Genomic DNA, 16,982 nt, shown 5'->3' on the forward strand with positions numbered 1-16,982 from the left:
TACCATCTTTTACTTGTACAACTACTGGAGCTACGTTTGCCATTAATCCAGTGTCCTGTCCATCTTTTGTCCAAAGTGACTCTGGTATCTGAGATGTCATCTCTTCTACTTGGGATGGATTCCTATTTGTCATAATGGAATGTGACATTAATTTTGATGGGGAGTCTAACATGTCTCGTACCTCCTGAGCGTGATTCTCAGGTATGTCCAAGAATACACCTTCAGGAGTACAATAAATGACGCAACCCATTTTACATAGTAAGTCTCTACCCAGGAGATTAGTTGGTGCCGATGCAGCCAGCAAAAAGGAATGCTTGGTATGCAAAGGCCCTATTGTAATCTCGGCTGGTTTGCTAACAGGGTAGTGCTGGACTACCCCTGTTACTCCCATGGCTGGAATTGTCCTACCAGTGGTTCTCATGCCCACTGTCGAATTTATCACTGACTTGGCCGCCCCTGTGTCTACAAGAAAGTTTAAAGTTTTACCAGCTACATTGATTGCAATCTCTGGTTCGCTTCCAAGACTGGCAATCAATTTAACTGGGTGCAGATTACAGGTATGGCCACACCCCTATTGGGTATGCTGACCTCCCTGAATCCCGCTGGCAGCGACTACTTGTGCGGGGGTTAGCTGGGAACTACCAGAGGCATGCCAATCTCTGTTTGGGGGATATCTTTTTGTTTCCCCTGTATGTGGCTCAAAACTCCGCCTCTGTGGACCCTGCTCCCAATGTCGTGTGTCGTGTCGTTGTCTAGGGGGTTGAAAAGATCTTTGTACACTCTTTGTTCTACATTCTCGTGCATAGTGTCCCGGTCTGTTACAAGAAAAACATGTTATTACACTTGCCTTACCCACAGGATTCGGTGGTACATACGCAGGCTGCCTTGTGGTCAGCGCCTGTATACTTACGGACATCAACTTATCACTTTGCGATTCCCTGTGCCTAGTGATGTTTCTGTCGTGATCAATAGCAGCCTCTCTCAATGTGGACACTGACAGACCTCGCCAACATGGTTGTGTGGTCTGTACCCTAGCTTTTAATGTTTCTTTCAAACCATCCATCAGTACAGATACTGCTACTTCTCGATGGTTTGGGTTGGTCTTAATGTCTTCTATACCAGTGTACTTTGCCATTTCTAATAGTGCCCGGTGAAAATATTCTGTTGCCGTTTCGGACTCCTTTTGCTTAATGGAAAATATCTTGTTCCATTTAACAACGGCTGGGAAATACTCCTTTAGCTGTAAATTTATCCTTTTTACATTGTCCTTGTTGTACACGTCGGTAAGCGGTACATCTTTATCCAATGCACAGTCAGCTAAAAATTGAGTTGCGTCGACATTGGAAGGTAAACAAGCTCTTAGCAGTATCTGCCAATCCTTGTTGTTGGGTTCTACAGTGTTACCTAGATCCCTGATGTATTTTTGGCTAGCAACTAAGTCCTTCCTGGGGTCAGGAAATTCGGACACTATTGTTCTTAATTCCATTCTGGAAAATGGAGTGTACATGGCAATGTTCCTTATGGGAGTGGCTCCAGACACATCTGTTTTTCCATTGGGAACTGCTATTACCCTTACAGGAGCAATTCTAACAGCCTCTTCCTGTGTAGATTCTACTGCTTGTTGTGGTACAATTGTTTCAGTGTAGTGCATGGTGCCGTACTTACCCGTTGACACGACCTCACCTATCCCTCCGCTAGGGGCTTTCACTAATCTCGTGGGTGTCGCTGTGCCTACTGTGGTCTCTGCTATGGTGGCTGCAAGAGAGAGAGCTGAAATTGTTGCCGAATCTTCTTCTTGATCACACTCCTGAGGAAGGTTCAAAACAGGGTACATCTTGCACGGGTTAATACTTGCATGAGTTATTTGGTTAACATCATTAACATTTACAGGGTTACTAAGAGTTTGTGTTTTACAACCCAGTGCGTTTCTCTCCGCAATCAACTTCTCTCCTGCAATGTATGGTGGAGGAGGAGCTGTGGCTATCAGCTTCCTGACTGCCCCAGATCCTGCCGCCAGAGCCAAACCTCTCTGTATCTCACCTTCCTGGTGCCATAACTGTAAATAATCATGATGTTGAATTCGTCTCTTTGTTGATTTTACGAGACATATCCTCCTCCTTAAATTTTGTAACACTTCTGGACTAAAGCTACCTATTCTTGGGAATTTGTCCCTGTCTTGTACAGTCATTCTCTCCCATTCATCACATAAAGATTCGGTGTGACTTCCATATTTTTCACACATTACATATCGTGCCGACCCAACTGGTCGGTTCACAGAATCAACCTGAACCAAGGTTGATCGCCCCCTACCTGAGCAACTGGCCCCCATAGTCTGCAGGTGTTGCTTAGTCCTCCTTGGATTTCTGTATCAAGGTTTTCAGCAAGCCTTTACAGACAACCAAATTACTCCACAGTAGGCCGGCGGTGGCGGTTTACCGAGTACCCCACTCACTCGCCCACCTCGACCAATACGACCTGATCACACCGACGTGGTGCTGGCGTACTCGATACAGGGCCCTACCAAAAACCTTCTGTTTACTGGAACATATGAGGGTTACCCGCAGGACACTTACTCTTTCCAGTAAAGGTGGGGTTGTTAGATAGTTCCTGAGTGACCAGCGAACTTCCCTTTAAAAATAAAAAATTACACAAATCACGTCAGAATGTACAAATAGCGTTTGTGACCACTTTACTCTAATGGTATTAGGTCAGATTACTAACTACTGCACACAATTACGTGCGGTCCAATCGTTCAGTACATAAGCACTACCTGTTATGTACTGAACGATTTAATGGAATCGATGTTTCCGGCCGCGATTCCTTCAGCAAGAGCTTATGGCCTATATGGGTTCTGCACCAACGCCCCCAGGGGTTGTGCCACTGGACTTTTATAGCGGACCTTTTTAGTACCTTACGACCTCCTGGTCTTGTTACCTTATGGTCCGCTATACTCTAATGCTCAAATATTATTTAACCAGGGATGCCTCCCTAGCCACCGTATATGTCACTTACACGTATGTCCCTTGACGAGTACCCGACTTTCCTTTTGGTTCCACCTTAAAGTTGTATAAACTTATGTATAAAAACACACTCACTCAACACATGTACACTTTTGTTTCTATATCTATTTCTGCGCAGAAATTGTCTTCAGTCCAACAGTGTTACCAATTAGGAGCAGGATCTGTTAAACTAAATTTCAGATTTTTCCAAAAATAGATTTGCGTTATTTACCGCTTCGCGTTACTTATCGCTGTGCGTTACTTATCGCCTTTGCGTTAATTCACCTTTTTCGTGACTTTGAGTTACGTGGGCGTAACCGGACGCTACGTTGCGTAATGTACGCTGCGTGCGTCTGCCTTTTGGATTGCGTACGCTAGTCTTTGTTAGCGACACGTGTACGCAATGCAAAGATCCACCGTAACACAATATATACTTTTATCAATGTAAATGATCCCTGATCATCTACCGCAATCCACACTGACTGCCTTGTCTCCTAGACAAATCGTGTGTTGTTCTATACTTTAACTATTACCTTTACTATGAAATAACAGCAAATCTCTTTTAGCACTTTCTATCAACTATAAAATTGGCAAACAGGAATAGTGATATACGAAAATGAAACAGAAATGCAGATATATATGTATGCGTGCGTGTATACGCAAGACAGAAGAGAAATAAAACAGTTTTAAAAGACACAAGCGTTTTGTTCTTACTTCCGGTTCCCGGATTCCTTCAGCACTCTTTATCTAAGCGAAGCAAGCAGACGCTTATCCCGTCAGCACTGCGAGACAACCTCCCACCCTTTGCTGGAGGGATAATGTCTGCTGATCTACCTAGTGCAGATATGAGAAGGATCGGACGAGTCCCCAATTGACAATGCTAAATTCCTTTGTCGTATAAACAACCCTTTATGAAGTCTAAGAACACTGTACGCTGTTTGCTTAAGAAGTACCGTAAGGGTACGCTATCTGCGTAACGATCGCTCAGCCGTAGGCGAGACGCTCAAGCGTCACGTTCGCTCGCGGCCCAGTGATCACAGGACACGTTATTGGCTATGACTAGAGTAATGATTCGCTATGGCGTAGCTTACGCTCGAGACCACGAGGAGGTCACCAGCGGTGCAGACGCTCACAATGCTATACCTTTATGTCTAGACCTTATACTAATGAAATACACAGAATACCTTAATGTGAATACAGGGTGTAAGTGCAACCTTGTGTAACCTGACTAACAACAAAGCTGCTTGAGCGTTACCGACGCTCAAGTGAACACTTAACACTATAGAAAATACACAGATACTGGTTTAGGGTCCAAAGCCTATTAACTGTATTATATCTAATATACTTGTATAAAGGGGATAACAGTACAAATGATACACTACAATATAACAGAGACTTCCTAACCACAGAACTTAAACAACAAATACAAAAAGACAATACTACTCTGACCTAAATGCAATACAATACAATACTATGAGAGATATAAGAGAAAAGAGGAGAGAGAGAGAGAGAGAGAGAGAGAGACGGAGAGAGATGAGAGAAATTGGCTCACAGAAAGACAATGATTACGGAGAGAAAACTTACGCACAAAGGGTATGATCGCATGCGCCTCGATATCCAGCTCCCGGCTATCAGCAGATAACCGTTGATGAGAGAGAGTGAAGTTGGATATGGTCGGCCTGCCTATTTATGCCCCACACACAATGCAATCTCATAGTCCCTACAATCCCATTGTCCATTGGCCGAAGGAATTCGGCCCTGCATCATAACAAAAGGTCATAGGGTGATTCATACAGGTGGGCTGTGACGATTTCCAACAGCTCAGGTGGGTGGGAAACTAGGTTTCCCGCCGCATACCTGAGTATGAGTAAATAATAGAAATGGACATAAACTTCTTATGTCCATAACTATTCGCACGAGCGATTAATACGCTCCAAACCAACACCGGAATATTGCTAATTAAATACTCTTCCGATGGGTACCAAACACTGCTGTATGATTCCTGTTAGACCCTTCGTACAATACAAAGAGGGATTCCTTTAGACAGAGACCTTCTATATTAACCAAACTTTCAGAAACTATCAAAGGGATCATGATCTATAAACCACATTAATTGTGAAAATATGTAACGAATGGGTCGCACGCTACGACTACATAAACTCTACCGTAAATACGCATACCGCGCCTGCGAGTGCACGCTATTGCGGGTATGCGCAGTCACGGGAAAGCGCACGCATGCGCAGCATGTACCAGTGTGCGGTGCAAATATGGCAGTGTGCATAGAGACATTTTTCTGACTTTGACAATACTTTATGATATTAGCTGGTGACTGTGTGGCCAGCCAGGTAGCCATGATGATGGGCCTATTTCTATGTAGAGACCTAGGCCCTAATTCAGACCTGATCGCAGCAGCAAAACTGTTCTCTGATGGGCAAAACCATATGCACTGCAGGTGGGACAGATATACCTAGGGTTACCACCTCATCCTTTTTATTCTGGACATATATTAATTACACAGGTTCTGGGCTGATTAAAACCAGGTGAAATTGAGTCTTGAAGTCAGCCAGCCACAGAACCTGTATAATATGTGTCCACAATTAAAGGATGAGATGGTAACCCTAGATATAATAACATGTGCAGAGAAATTTAGATTTGGGTGGGTTATATTGTTTCTGTGCAGGGTAAATGCTGGCTGCTTAATTTTTACACTGCAGTTTAGATTTCAGCTTAAACACACCCCACTCAAATCTAAAGGGGGGTACTCACGGAGCGATCACTGCTTAAAATCTAAGCAATCTGACTAGATTGCTTAGATTTTAAGCATGATCTCTCCGTGTGTAATCCCCCACAGCGATAGCGATGCGCAGCCCCGCGCATCGCTATCGCTGGTGCTAGATTGGCCTGCCATGCAGGCCAATCTAGCAGGTCGCTCATTTCACCCGCACGCTCAGCACACATTGCGCTGTGCTGAGCGGTGGGAGAGATGTGTGCTGAGCGGTTCGCTCAGCACACATCTCTCCCACATCGGCCCGTGAATACGGGCCTTAACTCTCCCTGCACATGTTATATCTCCCCCACCCCCCACCCCACCACCCTGCAGTGCACATGATTTTGCCCATTAGAGAACAATTTTGCTGCTGCGATCAGGTCTGAATTAGAGCTGTAGCTCCATCCGCCCAATTTTTAATTTGGCCTTGTGGTTTAGTTGAAAGGCCGCTTGTCCTAAATTGGTGTGATTTCATGTTCAAAAGATACAAGACCTCAGCAATTTCTTCAATTGTCAAACCACTCAGTATGCCAGTCACTTATGCTGCTTTCACATCGCAAAACCTGCTTTTGAAATGGTTCTTTAAACGGTTCTTAAAACAGGTCTGAGCAGTTAAACCCCCTTCAAATCACATCGCATGTTGTAACCAGTATAATACCATTTCATTACCGTTTTGGTACCTTTCACACTGAACCCGTTTCACCCATACAAAACAGTGGTTGTCATTTTAAATGTTTATTTCCTGCTTCTGCCTGGTGACATCACACATGGAGACAGCCTATCACCTTCTGGGGCTTGCAAATACCGTTTCAGACCCTTTCACACTACACAATGAAACGGGTCTGAAACGGGTAGGACCCTGCTTTTTTACCGTTTCAAAATACCGGTATTTTGAAAACGGTAAATTGAAGGTGACCCTTTCACATCGCAGCTCAAACCGTTTAGGAAGCCTTAAAAATCGGCAATTTACCGGGTTCAAGCTGCGGTGTGAAAGGGGTATTAGATTACATATTTTCCTCATTCTTGTGTTTGTTCTGAACAGCGACTGAACCTCTTGACAAAGGGCCTAATTCAGGGTTGATTGCAAAATAAAATTTTCCCCCAATGAGCAAAACCTTGTGCACTGCAGGTGGGGCAGATATAACGTGCATTTTTGACACTTAAAAACACGTGCTATTTAACATAATGTTCTCATGCAAGCAGCACAACAGTTAGTGTTGGGGTCAGGTATGTAACCTTTTTTCTGTGTGGAGTGTGTATGTCCTCTCTACTTGTGTGGGTCTCACCCAGGTGTACTGACTTCCTCCCACACTCCAAAAACATTCTCGTATGTTAATTGGCTTCTAACTAAATTAACACTAGCACGAGTTGGTGTAGTAGCCGGTAAGTTATAATAGGAGCAGATGTATTAAGCCTGGAGAAGGGATACAAAAGTGATAAAGCAGTGATAAGTGCAAGGTGATAACGCACCAGCCAATCAGCTCCTAACTGTCACTTTATAAATCCATAATGATTGGCTGGTGCATTATCACCTTGTGCTTATCACTGCATGTGCCGCATTGGGTGATATGTATCAAAGCTTGGAGAGATATAAAGTGGAGAGATAAACTACCAACCAATCAGCTCCTAACTGTCATTTTTCAAACACAGCTGTAAAGTGACAGGAACTGATTGGATGGTACTATGATTGTGCAGTGAAAAGAGTGGAGAAGTGAACCTGTGGAGAATTTGCCCATGGCAACCAATCAGCTGCTCCGTGCAATTATAAAGTATGCAAATTATAAATGTTACTTCAATGCTGATTGGTTGCCATGGGCAACTTTTCCACTGGTTCACTTATCCACACTTTTCACTGCTTCATGAATAGACCCCTATATCTCTCTCAAAGCTTTGATACTATACATATGCTTCACAGTCTGTAACATGGTAGTTACTAGGAGCTGATCGATTGGTATTTCATCTCTCTCCATGTTTCGATGCATATGCTCCATAGACTGGAAGCTACATTGTGGAAGGGGCTGATGCACAGGCGAAACTAGACATTTGGTAATGGGTGGTCCCAGTTGGGCCCCCACTCCCAAAAAGTACTTCAAAGCTAATGATGTGCGCGCATGTCTGAAAAAATGGGCGTGTTCACTAAAAATGGGGTGTGTCAATATGACATCCCCCCTGTTTCTTGTCACAATTCACACATTCTTTTAAATTCCAAATGCACCTTACCTGTATGATGGTTGATCACAATATGGAACCTCTGAAGAACTGTACCCTCTAAGGCAGATGGCGTCTTCAGTCGGTATTCACTATTCATATAGGAGATCACATCGCCCAGAAGATGCCTGTTTGTGTAGGAAAATGAACAAGGTCAGCATCATGCAACAGCGGTTCCACCAGACTCACCCTGTGTCACATCAATCCCCCTGCGTCTCTCAGCCACAACACTATCACCCTCTCGTGTCGTCGCTCAGCGCACCCTCACCTACCCCCTGCATTGTCTTTCAGCACACCATCACCTACCCCATGCCATCTCTCAGCACACCATCACCTACCCCCTGTGTCGTCTCTCAGCACACCATCACCTACCCCTTGAATCATCTCTCAGCACACCATCACCTACCCCCTGCATCGTCTCTCAGCACACCATCACCTACCCCCTGCATCGTCTCTCAGCACACCATCACCTACCCCGTGTCGTCTCTCAGCACACAATCACCTACATCGTCTCTTAGCACACCATCACCTACCCCCTGCATCATCTCTCAACACACCATCAGCACCCAATGTCGTCTCTCAGCACACCATCACCTACCCCGTGTCGTCTCTCAGCACACCATCACTTACCCCGTGTCATCTCTCAGCACACCATCACCTACATCGTCTTTTAGCACACCATCACCTACACCCTGCATCATCTCTCAAAACACCATCACCTATCCCATGTCATCTCTCAGCACACCATCACCTACCCCGTGTCGTCTCTCAGCACACCATCACCTACCCCGTGTCATCTCTCAGCACACCATCACCTACCCCCTGTGTCGTCTCTCAGCACACCATCACCTGCCCCCTGTGTCGTCTCTCAGCACACCCCCACCTACCCCTGCGTCATCTCTCAGCACACTATCGAAAAAGAACAAACGGCTGCGCTGAATATCAGGAACGGAACATAATGTACAGAGAGCCAACGTAAAAAATAACAATGTTTATTAATAAAACATATAAAAAGATTAATTATCAAATAACCGGTGAATAATATATATAAATATATATAAGAACAATCACTAGACGTGAACTAGTGGTATATTGTAATAACTCAGCTTATTGGAGTGAAAAGTTCCGTGATTCACTTGTTAGATAGTTGATAAATACCAGGTGTGTTGGTAGGATCCTAATGAATTAAAAGTCCCTCAGTTGAAAATGATATTCAATACCTTTCCAAAATGGGCTGGTAAGAGCCGAGCGTCCTCGGCTTCAATGTCCTGCAATGCCCATATACGCTGTGCAGCGGAAAGGAATGGACCGTCTCTCTCACAACCCGGTCGTGGCGGCGTGTGCGCTGAAGCCGCTGATGTCGGATGCTGTAGACGGAGGGTGCAGCGGGGACCAAGGAACACCTGGAAGATTTCACCTGAGCTGAGTGTGGATAGGGGCCCCTATCCACACTCAGCTCAGGTGAAATCTTCCAGGTGTTCCTTGGTCCCCGCTGCACCCTCCGTCTACAGCATCCGACATCAGCGGCTTCAGCGCACACGCCGCCACGACCGGGTTGTGAGAGAGACGGTCCATTCCTTTCCGCTGCACAGCGTATATGGGCATTGCAGGACATTGAAGCCGAGGACGCTCGGCTCTTACCAGCCCATTTTGGAAAGGTATTGAATATCATTTTCAACTGAGGGACTTTTAATTCATTAGGATCCTACCAACACACCTGGTATTTATCAACTATCTAACAAGTGAATCACGGAACTTTTCACCCCAATAAGCTGAGTTATTACAATATACCACTAGTTCACGTCTAGTGATTGTTCTTATATATATTTATATATATTATTCACCGGTTATTTGATAATTAATCTTTTTATATGTTTTATTAATAAACATTGTTATTTTTTACGTTGGCTCTCTGTACATTATGTTCCGTTCCTGATATTCAGCGCAGCCGTTTGTTCTTTTTCTATGCTATCACCACAATACTACACATAGTATTCCGGCAAGCGCAGACTATCAGGAACATAAAATTGTGATTATTTAATTCTATGAAACACGTATTGGTTTTCACTTTTTATTTTGATGATTAGGCACTCGTTTGTTGCAGTTTTTTGTTTTGGTCTCAGCACACTATCACCTACCCTCTGTGCCGTCTCTCAGCACACCACCACCTACCCCCTGCAGTCTCTCAGCACACCAACAACGTACCCTGTGTCGTCTCTCAGCACACCATCACATTCTATGTCTGTGTATCCCCCCCATTCATTCTCTCTCTGTGTGTTTCTCCCCTTCATTATATGTCTCTCAGTGTCTCCCCCTTCATTCTGTGTCTCTCAGTGTGTGCCCCACCCTTTCTATGCCTCTCAGTGTCTCTCTCTTTCCCTTCTAAGTCTCTCAGGGTGTCCCCCCCCTTCTATGTCTCTCACCCCATGTCTCCCAAATGTGTCCCTCTCTCCCCTCCCCTCTGTCTCTCAGTGCCCCCCCCCCAATGTCTCTCAATATGTCTCTCTCACCCCCTTGTAATAATATCACAGCAAGGTCACCTCTCTACCCCCCCTTCCTCCTGGGAGTCGGCGTGGTGAGGCAGCTGGGAGCCGGGAGCTGAGGAACGGGGGCCGGCAATATGAGGCAGCTGGGAGCCTGAGGGGTGAGTAGGCTGGAGCCGGAAACTGAGGACCATGAGCCAGCGGAGGGCAGCAGGAGTGACGGCAATAAGAGTTGGTGGTGGGCGGGAGGACTGGCGGAGCTTTGACAGGTATGAATGCGGCATGACATCAGCACGTCACGCCGTGCACATTCAACAGCATGAGGAGGGGGCAGAGCCGGGGAGCAGCAGCGCGACTATAGTCCTCCCGGTCAGCAAATGCATCTCCCACCCTGACAGGGAGGACACTAATTAAATTAATAAATCATGGATACAGGCTAATGGGTGGTCCGGTGCACCCCGGGACCACCCCCCAGATTCGCCTATGGGCTGATGTGAATGTTAATATTCTCTATATAGTGCTGTATAATATGATGACACTATATAATAACCAATAATAATAATAATTCACAAAATTGCAGCATTTTCAATATAACTGCTGAATATTGCTCAAGCTTTGTAAGAAATGTCATTGAATTTTTTTATAAATTAATAGTGGTAGTAAATATTAGATGTTTATCTAAAGACCCTGTATTCCTCACATCCATCCCTGTGGTCACAGTATTCAACATAAAGCCCACCACACATACTGTACTGTTATCAATTATCTAGTCCCGGTCATTTCTCATTATCTTTCTGTCTTTTCAGCAAGGCCTGTACCTCATGCTAGGTTACATTACTGCTAGGAACATTGTAATATCTTTTATACAGAGCCGTCTTAACAGCAGTGTAGGCCCCTGGGCACAGCAATGCACTAGGGCCCCTAACCATCCATCAGCGGCAGGGGTGGGGGGTGCTATCAGTGGCAGCTTTTATGTCCCGCGGGTGGAAGGGGTGTTCTGTCTTCTGCTCAACGTGTAAGACCTGGAGCAATAATTTCTGCTAGTTATTCCTTTGCTGCACAGATGGAGCGTTAGGGAGAACACTAAACTGTAGAATGTGGGACATTGGGCTGAATGAAGTGGCCCCGGTACATGACTTCCAGGGTGGTAGGGGGTGTCTAATACGCAGGGAAGGGGTCGATAGTGGAGTGGGCTTAATATTCATCATCTTCTGGTGGGAGGGCAGTATGCTTGACTGCAGATATCTCCAGTTCCTGGAAACAGATTTCTTAGTTTTTATGGGATAAAAAAAACTAGAGAGTCCCACCTTTCAGGAGGTACTGGGGACTTGGGGATCAGAGTTCAGGAGCCAGAGTAATCCACCAACGAAAATATAAAACTGCACATTAGGCGTGTGGAGCTGGAGTAGGGACCAGCTGCTGGAAGGCTGATATCTCTGGTTCTGGGCATAGTAGAGACAAGCTGCCAGTGTTTTCCAAAAGGGGAGAGTCCCAGCTTTTGAAATATATCCTCAGAAAAACTATATGTCAAACAGAACCCGAGATATCTGGATGGGAAGAAAAATTAACAGGCATGGATGGGGACCACTACTTTGAAGTCGGATATCTTTGGTTCCCCAGGGCCGATTTTCAAAAATCTGGTACCCCTGGAAAGAGGGGACCCTCAGCTATCAGCCTAGGGCCCTTTTACCCCTGGGGCCCTTGGGCAAGAGCCCATTGAGCCCATACGAAAAGACGGCCCTGCTTTTATAGCCGTGTAATAAGGTAGCGAAAGAAGTTTTATATTGCTAGATCAAGGGGCTATTTATTTATCAGTTGGAGAATGTATGTTTTGGCCATATTTTTGCATTCTTCCTGTTCAGGGGCAGTCACTAGTCTTGGTGACACCTGGTGCAGGTGGAAGGCTCCATGAGTGTGCCGCTAAAAAGGGAGTGTGGCTTAGCATGAAGTGGTGTGGCTTCACAGGAAAGGGTTTTGCTTCACTGGAAGGGCGTGGTTTTGTGAGAAGGGGCGTGGCCTCACAGCCCAATCTCAATTTTCATCACTCCGGGGGTTCCAGAGATGCTGGACTGCACCCAGAGACTGTCTGACTGCAGTGCCAGCTCTTACACTGTGACAGGAGCCGAGTGCTACATGAAATGTTACAGTGCAGCAGTCAGCTCCTGACGATGAAGAAGAGCCGGCATTTTGGTGTCACCCCTTGGCGGGTGACACCCGGGAGCATCCTTCACTTGCCGCAACCCCGTAGTGACATCACTGTTCCTATTTACCAATCCCGGCATCCTGAGATAGTCATCATCAGGTTTTGCCAGAACATCTGTTTTCCATGAATATTTGATGAATATCAAAATAATAAATTGCTGGAAATCCTCCACTTAATGAAGTGTCTCCACTTATATCTAGTATTAGCCATTGTAGCTCATGGGCTACATTCCGCAAAATGCCTAGGATATTTCCTTCCTGTAGTGATGACTACGCAAGGTCTGTAACTACAGATGGAGGCACGCTCATCTTGGCTTCTCTGCTGCGCCTAGGCGCACCATGGTTTATTAGCATAAACCTTTCATCTATTGTTCTCAGCTGCAATACAATACAGAGAGAACAATAAAGCAGGGGATTAAGTCCGACTGCCGTGGCTCAGTTAATCCTATTAAAGGCAAAAATGAAGATGGCTCCATCTGTATGTTGGGTTTCATACCCATGAATAAAGTGATCACTTCTTATTGATTGCCAGGACGGGCAACTATCAGGGCCCCCGGACATTTTCCTCTCAGAAATTCCAGTACAGAAAAAGATTTCTTATTGCCTGTGATTTGTGGCAATAATGAATAATTAATATTTTGGTGCCCACCACATATAATATAAAATATTCCCTTGAGTGAGATGCCACACTGATTTTCTAATCCTTATATTTAATAGCCCAGGTCTCCATAAAACAAAGTGTACATGGAAATGTCTGTACCATTAGGCAAATGTGGCTGCTGATGGAAAGGCAGCTGGCTAGGGCAGACTGCATGGAAAACCAACTACTCCATGCCCCAAATCCACCCTACTGCTAAACTGCAGACACAGTGAGAAATCTCTGTCTGCCTACTGGTGAATTATCCTGCCAGCTCTTGGAGCTCTATTAGCCAGAGGCTTTAGATGATGACTTAGCAGAAATGTTCACACACAGAGTGATTATTGACTTTATGAAGGACAGGAAGTTAAGTCTCCAACAGGAAATCGGGCTACAGTACTATCAGCATACTATAATTCTGGCTGATAGCATCTCCTGGGCCCAGCAGGAAGAGAATGTTAAGAAGACTGGGAAAGAAAACAAACTCATTGCTAGAGAATGGAATTTGTAAAGTCCCCTTACCAGCACAGAATGGAGTCCGTTGTTCTATGAACCACCTGAGGAAGACGTTTAAATTGTATTTTGCTTCCAGAAGGTGGGGTCTTTATTATCTGCCGCCAGACAATGGGATATATATGTGATCTATTATATATTAGCCGTCAGATATTTGTTTTTTATTTGGTTCACAAGTCACCAGAAAATGGGCTGTAGTCGTTATAGAAGCAACCAAAGACTGAGTAGCATTTGGTATACTAGCCACAATGGAATGAGTAGTAATTGGTATAATAGTGACCGGAGAATGAGTTGCATTTGGTATACTAGCAAGCCACCAGATAATGACTTGAATTTGGTATACTAGCCACAATGGAATGATTTGTATGTGGTATACTAGCCACCAGACAATGAGTCACATTTGGTACACAAAGCATGATGGAATGACTAGTAATTAGTATGCTATCCACCAGAGAATGAGTTTAATTTGTTATACTAGCCAGTCATCAGAGAATGATCTGCATTTGGTATACTAGCCACCATGAAATGAGTTGTATGTAGTATACTTGCTGTAGCAGAGGCGTATCTAGTGAGGAGGGGACCCGTGTGCAGTCTCCGTGTGTTGGCCCCCTCCTCTCCTGTAGCCGGCAATGCCGCTGTTAGCGTTCTGAGCACTGACACCCTGGCACACTGCAGGACTCCGAAAATATGGCCGCCGCCGCGCTTGCTTGGTGCATTTTATGAATACAAAGTAAAAATATGGTGTAGTATCTATGAATATAGTTTATGTGCATTAGCTAGATGAGGTAGTGTACCCTTAAGAATCTGGCTGCACAGATGAACATGTGATCAGGAAGTAGAAGGAGAGAGAAGACTCAGAGGGGGATATTCAATTGTTTGAAAAGTCAGTTGGTTGACTGTTTTTTCCTATCTATTAGACAGGGAAAAAAAGACACCCAACTGACTTTTCAAACATTTGAATACCCCCCAGAGAAGGAGAAGGAAAAGAGCCTTGTGGATTTGATGTCTATCTGTAACCATGTAAGTATTACTTATCAATGAGAAATAAAATACATAGGAGTATATCAGGGCCAAAACTAGGATTTTCGGCACCCGGGGCAAGGCAGAAATTTAGCGCCCCCCCCCTTCCCCCACCACAACCACCACCGCACACACACATACAAAAAAATAATAATAATTAAAAAAAAACAATAAATTACATATATACATATATACATATATATATATATATATATATATATATATATACATACACATACATACATACATACATACACACAAGTGCAGTCAGCGGCACTCTTCTCCTAAATACAAAACAGCATGATAGCCGGTGCCTTTCATGAGAAACACACAGGGTCCCCATATATAAATGAACTGTTAGCGGCACTCAGAGCATCAAAGAAGGAGACAAGACTGTGTCTAATAGTCAACGTTTTAATGTTATATTATAACATTTTCGTCAGGACAATGCAATGTGAGCAAAAACATACCTTTATACTAGAGATGAGCGGGTTCGGTTTCTCTGAAACCGAACCCGCACGAACTTCATGTTTTTTTCACGGGTCCGAGCAGACTCGGATCCTCCCGCCTTGCTCGGTTAACCCGAGCGCGCCCGAACGTCATCATGACGCTGTCGGATTCTCGCGAGACTCGGATTCTATATAAGGAGCCGCGCGTCGCCGCCATTTTCACACGTGCATTGAGATTGATAGGGAGAGGACGTGGCTGGCGTCCTCTCCATTAGAAATTAGATTAGAAGAGAGAGAGAGATTGTGCAGAGTCAGACAGAGTTTACCACAGTGACCAGTGCAGTTGTTGTTAGTTAACTTTTATTTATTTTAATATATATCCGTTCTCTGCTATATCCGTTCTCTGCCTGAAAAAAAACGATACACAGCAGCAGCCAGTCACACAGTGTGACTCAGTCTGTGTGCACTCAGCTCAGCCCAGTGTGCTGCACATCAATGTATAAAAGGCAAAGCTTATAATAATTGTGGGGGAGACTGGGGAGCACTGCAGGTTGTTATAGCAGGAGCCCCCAGGAGTACATAATATTATATTAATTTAAAATTAAACAGTGCACACTTTTGCTGCAGGAGTGCCACTGCCAGTGTGACTAGTGGTGACCAGTGCCTGACCACCAGTATAGTAGTATATTCATTGTTGTATGTATTGTATACTATCTCTTTATCAACCAGTCTATATTAGCAGCAGACACAGTACAGTGCGGTAGTTCACGGCTGTGGCTACCTCTGTGTCGGCAGTCGGAACTCGGCAGGCAGTCCGTCCATCCATAATTGTATTATTATTATAATATATACCACCTAACCGTGGTTTTTTTTCCATTCTTTATACCGTCGTCATAGTGTCATACTAGTTGTTACGAGTATACTACTATCTCTTTATCAACCAGTGTACAGTGCGGTAGTTCACGGCTGTGGCTACCTCTGTGTCGGCAGTCGGCAGGCAGTCCGTCCATCCATAATTGTATTATTATTATAATATATACCACCTAACCGTGGTTTTTTTTCCATTCTTTATACCGTCGTCATAGTGTCATACTAGTTGTTACGAGTATACTACTATCTCTTTATCAACCAGTGTACAGTGCGGTAGTTCACGGCTGTGGCTACCTCTGTGTCGGCAGTCGGCAGGCAGTCCGTCCATCCATAATTGTATTATTATTATAATATATACCACCTAACCGTGGTTTTTTTTCCATTCTTTATACCGTCGTCATAGTGTCATACTAGTTGTTACGAGTATACTACTATCTCTTTATCAACCAGTGTACAGTGCGGTAGTTCACGGCTGTGGCTACCTCTGTGTCGGCAGTCGGCAGGCAGTCCGTCCATCCATAATTGTATTATTATTATAATATATACCACCTAACCGTGGTTTTTTTTCCATTCTTTATACCGTCGTCATAGTGTCATACTAGTTGTTACGAGTATACTACTATCTCTTTATCAACCAGTGTACAGTGCGGTAGTTCACGGCTGTGGCTACCTCTGTGTCGGCAGTCGGCAGGCAGTCCGTCCATCCATAATTGTATTATTATTATAATATATACCACCTAACCGTGGTTTTTTTTCCATTCTTTATACCGTCGTCATAGTGTCATACTAGTTGTTACGAGTATACTACTATCTCTTTATCAACCAGTGTACAGT

The 16,982-nt window shown here is 44.6% G+C and overlaps 1 long non-coding RNA gene across 2 annotated transcripts in view; it reads left to right on the forward strand.

Annotated features, from left to right (window-relative positions):
- Positions 1-14,773: 14,773 nt before the first annotated feature.
- Positions 14,774-16,982, forward strand: part of LOC134911773 (uncharacterized) — a 119,318-nt gene continuing 117,109 nt past the window's right edge. For both annotated transcript variants that reach the window (XR_010176834.1, XR_010176833.1), the window contains exon 1: positions 14,774-14,829. This is a non-coding gene — a long non-coding RNA (uncharacterized LOC134911773). The remainder of the gene's footprint in view (positions 14,830-16,982) is intronic.

Source organism: Pseudophryne corroboree, chromosome 4, assembly GCF_028390025.1.
Source record: "Pseudophryne corroboree isolate aPseCor3 chromosome 4, aPseCor3.hap2, whole genome shotgun sequence".
In the NCBI taxonomy this organism is placed as follows: Eukaryota; Metazoa; Chordata; class Amphibia; order Anura; family Myobatrachidae; genus Pseudophryne; species Pseudophryne corroboree.